The sequence below is a fragment of the Gigantopelta aegis genome, chromosome 11, assembly GCF_016097555.1.
Source record: "Gigantopelta aegis isolate Gae_Host chromosome 11, Gae_host_genome, whole genome shotgun sequence".
Classification (NCBI taxonomy): domain Eukaryota; kingdom Metazoa; phylum Mollusca; class Gastropoda; order Neomphalida; family Peltospiridae; genus Gigantopelta; species Gigantopelta aegis.
In genome coordinates, this window is record NC_054709.1 from 24,628,346 (window position 1) to 24,642,835 (window position 14,490).

At 37.0% G+C, this 14,490-nt stretch overlaps 1 long non-coding RNA gene across 1 annotated transcript; it reads right to left on the reverse strand.

The window, feature by feature from the left end:
* Positions 1–5,138: 5,138 nt before the first annotated feature.
* On the reverse strand, positions 5,139–9,576 carry LOC121385189. The gene is made up of 3 exons (XR_005959504.1): positions 9,473–9,576; positions 6,441–6,515; positions 5,139–5,259 (listed from the first exon to the last, which is right to left on the reverse strand). It is a non-coding gene; the product is annotated as an uncharacterized LOC121385189 (long non-coding RNA).
* Positions 9,577–14,490: the final 4,914 nt, after the last annotated feature.

Genomic DNA, 14,490 nt, shown 5'->3' on the forward strand with positions numbered 1-14,490 from the left:
TTCTTATTCCAGCCAGTGCCCCACGTCTAGTTTATCAAAGGTTGTGGTTTGTGCTATCCTGTCTGTGTGATTTTTTTGTTGTTGTTTTTGATTTTTGTGTTTGGTTTTTTCTAGCCCGAGTACTCTGACTCTAAAATAGCTAGACGGACATTTGGACGTAATAAGAGCGTATTTATGTCCAAATGTCCGTCTAGCTCTCTTTTAGAGTCAGAGTACTCGAGCTAGGTCTTTTTTTTTCTCTTTTTTTTTTGTTGTCGTTGGGTTGGGGGGGGGGGGGGGGTGTCTTTCTTTTTTTCTTTTTTTTTCTTTTTTTTGGGGGGGGGTGTTGGGTTTTGTTTTGGGGGTTATTTGTTTTGTTGGGGGTATTGGGGGATTGTTTTGGGGAGAGGGTTGGTGCAATTATTCATTCATTCATTCAACTTATTTTCGAGCTTATATCCAACTAGGGTTCAAGTACGCTGTCCTGGCTATCTGGTCTGTCTGTCCAAGAGAGTGGATTAGCGGTTAGTTGTTTGTGGTTAGTGAGAAAGAAAGAAGTCAGTCTATTGGTCTTACATCTACCCATTTAGTCGTTAAAACTCGCTCTGGGTGGGAGCCGGTACCGGGCTGCGAACCCAATACCTATCAGGCTTATGGCCGATGGCCTAACCACGACACCACAGAGGCCGGTGGTGCATATAAATGACCCATGGCTATTAATGGAATGAATGAATGAATGAAATAATTAATGTTTAACGACACCACAGCACGAAAAATACATCGGCTATTGGGTGTCAAACTGGCTATTAATGGAAACATGTAGCTGGTTATACTCTCTAAGACTTAAATTGTCATATGTTGATAATTATTAATAAATCAATATTCTCTAGTGGTATCGTTAAACAAAACAAACTTTGACTTTTTCAATCATATGTGTCATCCTGACCGTGAATATCACTGACCGTTTCACGCGTGACTGTCCGGGGTATTAGAGTCCATATGGTTGTATGTTGCATCAAGATCAGGACACTGTTTTGTGAACGTTGTCCTGTCGTAGGTGTCAGCGTCTTTCACACTCTGAATATGACTGTATGCCTCGTCCTCATTCCCTGGATAATCCTTCACATGAGTACTGTGTAGCTCGTCGTAATAGTCCTCCTCGTCGTCTTTTCCCAGCTATTTCCCGTCCATGTGATTGTAAGTCTCGTCATTCGTAGTAAACACATCTGCTGTTGTTGTATAGTATGTGTCAAGGCTGCCACTAGCAACACCTCGACTGTGAATCTGACTGTAAACTTCACTGTTACTCGTCTGTTGACCTTCCGTCTGGGTATTGGCGTGTAATTCATCATAATCATCCTCAGCATTCTCAAACGTCTTCTCATTCATATGGTTGTACGTTGCGTGGTGTGAAGGAGCTGCCTTTGTTGCCGTTGCTCGATCGTAAGGATCATCAGAACTTAGAAAAGCATCACCCAGACTGTGAATATGACTGTATGCTTTCCTGGCATCTCCTTGCTGACTCTTTGATCCAGTGTTAGCATGCAGTTCATCATAGTCACCATCCTCATCTTCATTTACGGTCCTAGGATCCACAGCTACTCTGAAGAGTGATGGTTTGGAATATTCATAGTCTGGAATTCCGTGTTGGTTATTCTTACCTACCAGCCCAGTCTCAGATCGAGGAGAATGTTCGTTAGCATGATGGTCAGACTGAACACGTTGATCACCAGTCAGTTCAAAGCCGTCCCCACCTGAACGTGCGTGGGTAGTAGGGTCAGATGATTTGTCTTTAAAGCAACCGCGTCTCATTCTGAATTAAAGAAGGCAATAACTTTTTTATTACACGTATCGTTAAAGATATTTTGCTTTATATCAAAGTGTTACGTCCCACTAGATTGTGGAGTAACACTTTGACATCGACTGACGCACAACGACCTTAGTGGGACGTCAACCAAACCATATCAGCGATATAATTAAAATCGATTGTGCGCAATAAATAGCATATTATACTCGCTATTATTGTGTTTCATGTTTATGTCCCTCGTGAAATAATTTGCGTTGTCAATTGAAAATTATTTCACTCAGGACATAAACATGATAGGAAATGGAGTCTCGTTTAATATCCTATAAATTTATGATAAACTTGAATGACAAAACCGTTATTCGTGGTCAAAACCTTATATTTGCACAATGCAGTCGAATAATGATTAGGCAAAAATGGTGGATGATTCATGAACCTCTGTCTAGTGTCTCGTCTATAGGACAGCCACTCTCCGTGGACATCATTTACTGAACAGTGTATTCCTCCCGCACCACTCAAAGAAGACTGACCCCCCCCCCCCCCCCCCCCCCCCCCCCCCAATACTATTTACTAAATCAAAACTAACACACGACAGTTTGTTTTGTTTAACGACACCAACGCAAATTGATTATTAATCATCAGCTATTGGTTGTCAAAATTTTGGTAATTTTACATATAGTCTACATTTTTCCATTAGTAGCAAAGGATCTTTTATATGCAACATCCCATAGCAGGATAGCACATACCACGGCCTCTGATATACCAGTCGTGGTGCACTGACTGGAACGAGAAATAGCCCAATGGGCCCACCGACGGGTATCGATCCCAAACCGACCGCACATCAAACACAGGACAGTGCTCATTGAAATAAATATAGCTGTGAAGACTTGCACTCATGAATCACTGTCAGAAAAGTGATGGTTTCAATTACATTTTAAACAAATGTTAAAATCAATACATGCAAACTTCCGTAATATATATATATAAGTACTTGCATCTGAATGTAATGTCAAGCTGGTCGCTCATTTACATAATACTATTAATAACAGCAAACCTTTTCATCCATACCACCGCCATCAGTGCCGACACCACCAACATAACAACAGCTACGGCAGCTACAGATCCACCTATGACTGCGTCATCTAAACAGAATTTAAAGCAGAACGCTTACGTACTATATAGCGACTACTGTGCATGGCTACATAACATGTCTTATAGGTCGTGTGATTGTAATGATCTGGCAAAGATAATAATGGTACTTCTGCGGTGTATATTTTACGTGATGTTCCACATAAAACATGTGATGATACTGGTACATGCAGAGAAGGTGAAGTTTTCCTCTCTTAATACTTAATACAGCAGCACTGTCACATCTTGTATTTATTCTTATTCTGTCAGGTATTTATACTTGTTACATTAAATTTACGCCAGGCCACATAATTATGCATGTTGACAAGACACGGATAGCACCTATATATGTACTAACATTTCAGAATGTTTTTTTTAAACAACACCACTAAAGCACACTGATTTATTGATCATCCGCTATTGGATGTCAAACATTTTGTAATTCTGACATATTGTCTTAAAGAGGAAACCAGCTACATTTGTCCATTAGTAGCAAGGGATCTTTTATATGCACCATCCCACAGATAGTATAACACATACCACGGTCTTTGATATACCAGGTGTGGTGTACTGGCTGGAATGAGAAATAGCCGAATGAGGCCACCCACGGGAATATATCCCAGGCTGATCGCTCATAAGGCGAACACTTTACCGCACCCCCGCCCCCCCCCCCCCCCCCATTTCAATTTTATTCGTCAGATAGAAGATTAACGCAGATGGGGGTAACTGGAAGCAGTCTGAAGGCTCTACTAAACTTGTGGTAGTCGTTAAGCTACATTAAAATTGATGATCGCTGGTGTGTGTGTGTGTGGGGGGGGGGGGGGCATTTTTGTTAGATCTGTCTGATAGATCGAGAGTTGAGAGTCCAAGAATAAGTTTAATGAGTTCATCACAGACAAACACGGAGATGGCTAGGCCTGTCAAGGAGCAGATGCAAAAAAATCACATGTTGATAGATGAGGAGACCTACTTACAAACAAAATTGGTACTTTTCTATGGGCCTATGTTTAAACCCCTAACATTAAAGCTGTTTTAGAAGAAAGTAGATTTCCTTGGCAATATGGTAATTAATACAGACCGGATGAAAATGGGACCGAATATATAGGTCGTAAAAGGGTGTGGGGCGGGGTGGGGGGGGGGGGGAGTGAACTGTTTACTAACAAAATAACTTATTATTTGTTTTACAAAAATCTGGGTACAATGTATACCAAATTATCTAACAAATATTATTTTCAAGTTCCATGACCGCAAAAATATAGGGTTTGACACCGAAGACACATTCCTAGCTGGAATAGCCAGCGAGGTATGAATGTTAAATTCTGAAACATACGCCATTTTGTAAATATGACCCTATTTTTTTTCGCATGCATTTTTGACGCTGTCATCAAGTGGTTTCGTGCTCACAACACACCAATGATCATTTCTAGCCATGAGGAAATATGTTACCTTTCCGTGACACCTACTCAAAAACTAAGCCTCTTTTTTGGTTCTGTTTGCAGGATTAATAGTGTCGGGATATTAATCGTGTGTTTGATATTCAGTCCCACATTACATCTTAGTACTTTATACATATATTACGAAGCCAATAATGATTTAAATTTTATATACAATACAAAGTGTTTGTTTCTTTTTTTTTTATCTCAGTATATTCAATATTTACTTTAGTCGTTTGTGTCGGCAATTTCGTTACAGTATCATTAAACAACGCCGGACAATATCTTTAATCAGACATCCATTCGCTAGATGATGAGTATCTGTAGGCTAATGGATTGGACAAACTGTCAGAATTAACTGTATACAAACTATACATATCATCGTATTGCCCGTACTATCAAACATGATACAGACGGGCAGACAGACAGAAATACAGACATATGTTTTAATTATATAGCCTAAAATGTAGACCAAACCAAGTAAATGTGTTGGATGTGTTTTCAAAATTACAAGCCATCATCATTATTCATTCTTCTTATAAATATGTAATAAACAAATCATGATAAATTGTGTTAGAATTGTTAATTGTATGGTCTATGTGTTTTTTAATATGATTTTTATATCAACGAATGATGTTTGAAAACCATATATTTTCACGAATTGCGAAGTAATGAGTGAATTTTTTTTTCACAAAAGTCGTATTTGAAAAAAAAAACCCCACATGGAATAGCTTCTATGTTGTTTTTTAACTTTACTAGACTGAGAGTGTGTTTCAACTGATTGATGGAATACCTCACCAGACTGAGTCTGTGTTTCCGGCAAAGATCCAGAATTACCGTTCGTGCTACGTGACGTGTTCGGGATGTGAGTCACACCAGTGCCAGTATAAGTAAATAAATTACTCGAGATTACACCTGAAATGTTTAAAGATTTTTTTTTTAATTAAGGAAATGAATATTAATATTGTTTAACGACACCTGAGCACATTGCAAACTACGGCAATTTGGTGTCAACTTAGGCTTCGTTTATAGATAAGACATGCCACTGGATAAGCTATTCCTTCTGATTAACAGCAAAGGATTTTTTTATATGCGCTTTATCAGACAGTACAGGGGCGAGATCTTGCCCAGTGGTAAAGCGCTCGCTTGGTTTAGGATCGTCTCCCCGTCGGTGGAGCCATTGGGCTATTTCTCGTTCCAGCCAGTGCTCCACGACTGGTGTAATAAAGGCCGTGGTATGTACTATCCTGTCTGTGGGATTGTGCACATAAAAGATCCCTTGATGCTAATCGAAAAGAGTGGCCCATGAAGTGGTGACAGCAGGTTTCCTCTCTCAATATCTGTGTGGTCCTTAACCATATGTCTGACGCCATATAACCGTAAATAAAATAAAATAAATAAATAAAATAAACAAAACATTTCCTTCATTTCCTTATGAGACAGTACAGTACATACCTCGGCCTTTGGTGTACCAGTTGTAGACATTGGTTGGGACGGGGAAAATTGAGTCCACGGAGGGTAATCAGTCTTACAGCCCATTGCATTTCTGCCTAGCAGTCCATAAATGAGCCACACCCCATCTCTTTTCTAAAATTAGTTTTCCTTTTATCTTAAAAAAGGATATGAGTTGAAAAATTGGGCCGTGCCAAGTCTAAAATAATTGGAGGTGGGCGGTAAAATACGAATTATAGTACAGTGACATGGTATATTCTCTAGGTAAACAACACTTGTATTTTGAAATAAAATAAAAGTATTTCTGGAGATTCAATTGCTCCCCTGCTCTCAACTATGCACGGCTCTTAAACATGAAACGTAAAAACGTAACAAAAGCGTACTAATTTTTTTCTTCTATATTTTTTTCTAAACCATTATTACCCCCAGATCACTGGCAATATCAAGGTTGGGGTGCCTTGAATCATCGTCTTACAATATACGAAAGCGTACTCAATGTGCAATAAATGAATTTGTAATGAAAAATAAGTCATAAATAATTGAAAAAGTATACAAAAACAACAAAAACTTTTGAAGTCATTTTACAATAACTTGTGGGTTGCACAATAATATTAATAACATTGTCAGTAAATTTATATTCTTACCTGTAGTATTTGAAACTGTTATGGTTGGTGTTAAAAAAGATGAAGTAGAAGATGACAGTGTAGTCGATGTGGTATCTGAACAAAAATATGTCTTTTTTTTAAAAACAATTACAATGAAAATATTATTATGAAAATAATATTAATATGGAATATATTACTATTATAAAAATATTATATTATATATTTTTGTTTCATATACACACTATCATATTTTAAAACACATTTATGAGAATCGAAATATAAACACACACACAAAAACAACATATTACTATAAAATTCTGTTCAAATATTGCCTGGCTACATATTACATACTAGTAAATTATGACACACAGCACACTTTGCTTGAAATTTATGGTGTAAATTTTACTATGATGAATGCTTCGTTCTATTATATATCTTGATTTTAGGACATATTTGAAATGTTTGATATTTGGTAATAATTTTACTGATTTTGACTCTTGACTAAACGGACTGCATAATGAAAAACAATGAGGAAATTATTGTTTCAATTTATCTTACCAATATTGCAGCTAATTAGCGAATATAGTTCCATTGAAAAGAGTGCACTTTTTTCTATTTTATTTTGTTTTAATAAGAACCGACTAAAGGGACATTCCCGAGTTTGCTGCATTGTAAGATGTTTCTAAGTAATAAAATATTTCTACAATTAAACTTACATATTAAATATATTTTCTTGTTTAGAATATCAGTGTCTGTATTTTCAATGTGTTTCTGGTTGTCTTAATATTTGTAAGAAGCCCAAACTGGATTTTGTCTTCAAATAATTTCGTATGTACGAAAAAGTGGGGTTTTTTAGGAAATAAAATGAAATTTAACCTAATACAAATATTAGAACGATCAGAAACACGTTTAATATACAGCCACTAATATTTTATGCAGAAAATAAATGTGATATGTAATTACAATCGTTATAAAGTCTCTGTTAGTTGATAACATCTTAAAAATTGCAGCAAACTCAGTAATGTCACTTTAATCCATTAAGTTTTGCAGTATTGAAGGTGGGGGGGGGGGGGGGGGGGGGCGAGACTATAATAAGTACAGTGTAATACATCTGCACCCAACAATTGACATTTGAAACTTTAGTCAGGAAACTCAGGCCATCAGACAACATCATGTGGGGGATTATTGTCAGGGCCGTAGCTAGGATTTTTTGTTGGGTGGGAGGGGGTCAACTGAATAGTTTATAAACTAAAACTCCTTAAACGGTCAAGAAGAGAAATTTCTTTAAGTTTCTATAATGCATTCCGGATCTTTTTCGGGAACTGCCCCCTTGCCCCCCCCCCCCCCCCCCCCATCCACCGGCTAGCTACGACCCTGACTGTACAACGGGTATTGACAATGACAAGAGGACAACTAGAATTGTTCGACAGCATACACAATCGATCCAACGTAACTAGACGTGATTGGACCTGTTATAGTTATACGATTTTTATAAATGAGTATTTCACAGTATTTTTTATCATTCAAACCAGTGCTCAAGATCTGGTGAAACAAAGGCCGTTGTATGTACTATTCTGTCTATAAGATGGTGCATGTAAAAGATCCCTTGCTGCTAATCGAAAAGAGTAGCCCATGAAGTGGCGACAGCGAGTTTCCTCTCTCTCTAAATCTGTGTGGTCCTTAACCATATGTTCGACGCCATATAACCATGAATAAAATGTGTTGAGTGCGTCGTTAAATAAAAAAAAAAATCCTTTCACAGTATTTTGGGGTATTGAAATGTCTCTGATTTACAGAATTTGTTCGTAATTTTAGAAATAAATTTTGAAAAATTACCGCAGGTTGTTTATGCTATTACAATTAAACAATTCTTTAAATGTTAGTTTGTTAGGGTTTTTATTATTATTATTATTAATATTATTATTATTGTTGTTATTATTGTTATTGTTACTGTTATTGTTGTTGTTGTTGTTATTTGGAAATAATAATAAGGCTTTCTAACCCTTTTTATTGTATTCCTAAAACAGTTATGAATAAGTAATGGTTTACATTTATAAAAATGCTAACAATTGTGGGGGTAATTTTATTAAGTAATGTTCCAAATTTAAAGTTTGTTTAAAAAGCATATAAGTTTTTTTTAGATGTTAACATACTCAGTTTGTAGTTTTATGGATGGGAAGTTCTTTGGCACATACACACACACACACACACACACACACATATATATATATAATATATATTGCATATATATATATATATATATATATATATCGGGCATGCGTTAGTTATTGAATAAACTTTAAGTGTTCTAGCCAATTATAACAGTACCCATTTATAGAAAATATATATTGTGTAATTGAGTAATAATTGATAAATATTATGAAGATTCCCCTTCAACTATACGTGCCTAGATAGGGTCAACACACATGCCATTACGTTTCTTGACGCGGCGTTCGCGGCGGGCGTTTTATTGGTCTATGCAACGTATTTTAATATGCAAACGTTTTCCAAAATGATTGACCACAACAACACTAATGCTTGACTTTGTATTATTCTCAAATAGTCCTCTAACAGTACAAACAAGGTCTTGAAATTATTGGTACCTTTAAAAAAATACATCCGTATAAAATTTAATGGACGAAACAAAACAAGTTTAATTTTTAGCATGTTTTTAATAAACGGTTATCACTGTGACAAAACAGTGAAAATGTTATCAACGAAACATTAAGAAATAGTTCTGCTTGCCGATATAATGACTTTTTTTAAAAACTCCAATAATGATATACAGTTGTTTTTGTTTTTTTCAGAGCATAACTAATTAGTTCCAGAGTTGGTATGCTAAGAATTTTTAAAGAAGTTTTGTGTGAAAAGCCAAAATCAAAACGTTTGGCAGTCATCTTTGTTGGGCGCGAGTCACTTTTCAATGACGCTGGCTGACGTTCGGTTTGCTCGCGGCAAACACTCTGTTTCTTAACGCTAACGACAAAACGTTTCGCGAACGACCGTGTTAAGAAACGTAATGATGATGTCCTGTTAATACATCACTATCTCCACCATTACCACTGACTTACCAGTGTCACCTCCCATGCAAAGGAATCTGTACTCTGTATTACACTGGGAAAGACCCCAATCAACAGAGCCACCTTTAGACTGAACCCACAGACACCCTCTGTCTGTCTGTATGTCGGTCACTATCTTCACCATTACCACTGCTTACCGTCACCTGTGCAATAAAACTGTGTATTAGACCCCAAAAAGTACCTTTAGATGAACCCACAGACCCTCTGTCTGTCTGTGTCATTAATGACTGATTTAAATGTCACCTCCCGTAAAGGAAAGTGAATCTTTACTACACTGTAAAGACCCCCGTGTGCCACCGCAGGTACCCACAGACACCCTCTGTTACTCTCGAACTATCTTATAAAGTGTTTACCAGTGTCATGTGTATATTGTACTCTGAAGTACATGTGAAAGTACATAGATACATTTAGATTGTAAATCCCAAATTCTTCTGTCTGTATCACTATCTATATTACCATGACTTACCAGTGTCACCTATATATATCTTACTCTATATTATGGGTAGACCCCTCCTAGAGCCGTTGCTGAACCCACGACACCCTCTGTCAGTCTGTCTGTCTGTAATACTATTCCTGTTCTGTTACCTGTCAATTGTAGAAGGAATATGACACTGTATTGACTGGGAAAGACGATAATATGAGAATAGATGAACCCACAAACCCTATTCGAGTCTGTCAGATCTGCACCATTAACACTGTATGTCACTTCCCGTGCCAATTGTCTCACTATACACTGGGAAAGGTAATTTTAGAGCCACCGGGCCTGAAACATTATACCCTTGTCTCCTGTATGGGTTTTTTATTATATTCCCGATGTGCATAAAAATATAGATGTAATAATGAGATTTAAATACAAAAAAACTAAAAAATAACTGTACAACCCTGTGCCAATACGTCTCGAAATATTTATAAAGTGTTTTGTCAATTAAATCAAAATTGGCAAGGCGAAGCACGTTGAGGAGGCGATACTATGAAATATACAAACTATTCGGGGGGAGATCTGCAAAACCTGTATCTAACCGCTCCAATAATTCTGAATTAAAAATATTATTGGTGGCAAATCTTAAGGCAGAGATGAATTTTATTTGTAGAATGCAGGAAATTGCATTTCAGGATATCTAATTTTCACAATTTTACGGGAGAGCATACCCCCCCCCCCCCGAAACTCCCCATATATATTACCCCAGCGGGGACTCGTAACCAGACGAAAAAAGCATACTTTCTCACTGAAAACTTATCATGCATTGATGTAATGTCCAACCTGATTGGACGATTTGGAGCTTACAAACCAATGACTTTGCCGGTACTGAATATGATGTTATCATGATTTGACAAAAATACACAACGACGTCACGTAGTTTAAAGAGTTTGTATTGTTAAAAAAATGTAATAAAATGTACTTGTACATCGATAAATTCATTATTAAAAATGACAAACATTTCTTATATAATTATAAACACATAAGTGTATGGAAAAAAAGGGTTTTGGCGGTCGAACCCTCCTCTTGATCAAGCAAACATTTTTTTTTTTCAGTACTACTTTTTTCCGTGAAAGCATGTCTTAACCCCTCATAAATGTAGCTAGCCACTGTTTAGCCCCCCCCCCCACCCTCTTCTAAAATTTATGCACAAGCGCCTAATTAAAATTAGTTCCACTGGTTAATTACTATTACTTGTGGATCTAACAGCACCCCGTTGGAGCTCATGTCCAGTTGACCTTTCATTCGATCAATCAAAACCTTACTTGCAAAATCATGCCAGTGATTTGAAAATAATTTGAAAACATTCAGGATTATGCCAAGGGTATACGGAATGATTCGGGTGAATTACGAAGTATGCCGGAAACTAATTTCAATATAAAATTTTATATAAAATTCTTTTCAAGACGAAAAAAAAAACCCGAGATGGTATAGCCATAAAATCTGTTTATACTAGTATACAATCTAGAGCTTATTACTGCACTTTTTCCCCTATTTGTTAATGTTGAAAAGACCAAAAAGTTCGCCCGATATTTTTTGAAAGTGTATGCTCCCGAATAACGCTATAAAGGCGAAGTGTAATTGGTCGATAATTAAATTCTTATTTATAGATGAAATGTCACCTGAACATGGGAGTCCACACACTGCTGTTAGATCTACCGGTAGACCAGTAGAGCTAATTTTAATCAGATTGCGCCTGAACACACATTTAGTCAAAATACAAATAAATCAACTTCTAACGTCCTTTTCATTTAAGGGGCGTTCATACGATCGAATCGTACTGTGGGAACACCTAAATCAGAACGACTTTAGTCTTATAGAAGTCGTGTCGGAATCGTAGCGAACATGTTCTATTTCTCACGACAAATCGTAAGCTCTCAGCCAATCAAATCACATTAAAGTTCAACCGTTCAGTTTTGTCATTTCTGGTTTTGTTTGTAAACATGTCAAAATGTCCGGATTTCATGGGTCCATAAAACCTATTATTGTTCAGCTATGGTCAATAATTGTTTTGTTACCTACAACCAAATGTCAACTAAATCGTCCCAGAACCGTTCTTACAAGATAACATAACAGAGGCGACAAAATAAATAAATAAATAATAATAACAATTCCAGCAAAAACAATAGGTTCCCAGCCGAAAAGGCTTGGAAGCCTAATAATAAACAAACAAAAAACACACACGCACGCACACACTGACACACACTGACACACACACACACACACACACACACTGATTCACACCCACACACATCCGGTCTGACACACACTGACACAAGGCACACACACACACTGAAACCACACACACACTGTTTAAGCACACGCCCATACACATACACACTAAGTACACTCCACACACACACACACACTGACACATCCGCTCACACACACACTTCACACTGTCACACACATGAACTCAAAAAACTTATTCACTGACACACACTGAACACACATCACACAGAACACAAAAACCCCCACACACACTCCCCTACACACCACATCACACTGACAACACACTTAACGACTACACAAGTTGAGTAGCACACACACACACACTGACACTGACACACACACACACACTGACACACACACACACACACACACACACACACACACACACACACGCGCAACCCAGATGTATCATAAATGGAAACGTGGCGAATATACTACAATAAACACGTAAAAAACCCATATCATTGGCTGCGTACAGCTGATGTCACCGTGATTATTTAGTTTCCTAGCCATTGCAAAAGCTAGCTCATTCAATATAGTGGGCTAGAATATATTATAAAAATATAATTTTGAACTCACTGGAAATCCATCCAATATAACGATAACGGTTTAATCCAATCCAGTACTCGGAGTCATCAACAATGTCGAAAATCGTATCATAATTTGAAGAAATTATTTTGATAAGCGTGCAGGTATTGTTTGCTGTAGTCCAACTTTTATCTTGTTCATACAAGCAAATTCGGTTATTGCTGGTACCTGGGGAAAAAAACACTGTTGATGTCATATGCCGAATATTTCCTTTGTGCAAATTAGTATTGAACATGGTGTATATTATCACACAGTGGGAAAGTACATAGCATAGCTTAGCGTAGCACAGAACAGCACAGCACAGCACATAACTATTGTGACCTGGCCCCGTTGCACGAAGCGATCTTAGCGTTAAGATGACCTGAAGTGCACAAGGTAGTACTAAACCAAATAACGTCCGGCTGAGTCAAAGTTCGAGTTGCACCCAACTTTTGATAGAGAAGTGAGCACCACAAGTCCTGTGATTGGTGAGAAATATTAGTGTGTTGGTTGTATGCAAATTTATTTCATTTAGTACCACTGTGTCAAGTAGCCTTGTGCTTGAAACATGTATGGTGTACCTGTAAAAAACAAGTACTCGAATTTTGTGCGGACTAGGTGGTAACAGACGCTACCCGTTATCTCTGAAATGAGTAGCATCATCCCCAATTTGTTTCTGATTCACTTTAAGGGTGAGTGGTGGTAGTATTTATATCCGTGGTGTTTATCTCTATTGATACACTACAGGTAGGAGTGTTAGACACATATGTTACTATTGTCGTCTCTGGGACTTGATTTGGTGGTATACACCCATAAGGTAGTTTTGAATTTACGATGATCTTCTTCCTGCGATCGCTTCGTGGAACGAGGCTCAGAGTTCTGTGCTGATGTTACATTTAATTTCTGTTTAACATTTAGTTTCTATAAAGATGCATGAAAACAAGCACAGACACCAACAGATTCCATGTATAATTTATCATCGTGAAAACAGAAAGTCAAGACCATATACATTTTACATGTGGAATGTCTATCAGCTTTCTCTAATATGTTTCTGGAATAATGTACGCAAAAATATATGTAATAACTCCGTGTATATTGAATTAATTTTGCAAATAGTTATTTTAATGTAAACTTATAAATTATATAAATACGGACCGTATACACACTCTAAAACGACTGGTGTGGTATTACGGGCCTACACTAAGATCCCCCCCCCCCCCCCCCCATCGAAAATAGTTTTGCTTTTTAACTAGGGCCTCTTTAGGACAAAACTAGCGTATTTTGTAGTAAAAATAGATTTGTTTTCTTAACCAAAAAGCCATTGTTGATACATTTTATTAGGACTGCACAATTTGCCCCTCCCCTGTTCTGAATACCCCTCATATGATCCAGTGTATGTAGATTGTCGATATCATGTCGATAGTGACTAAAAACATGTTACATTCTAGTTAGAATGTTGATAAGGGACATGCTATCTATGGCAGCACGTTCTGTTGTAGCAATATGTAAACCATGGAAAATACAATATTTTGAAGGGTATATAATCTGGCATGCCGTATATATATATTTTATTTTATATTTTTATTTTTTTGCCATTTCATATTATGTTTATGCTCGAGGGAAATATATATTTAATTGTCACGAGCTATAGCGACTGATAATGAAACTTACAAAGGATATAAACTTGATACAAAATGATTGCGAGTTTAATATCCAATTTAATATTCTTCTT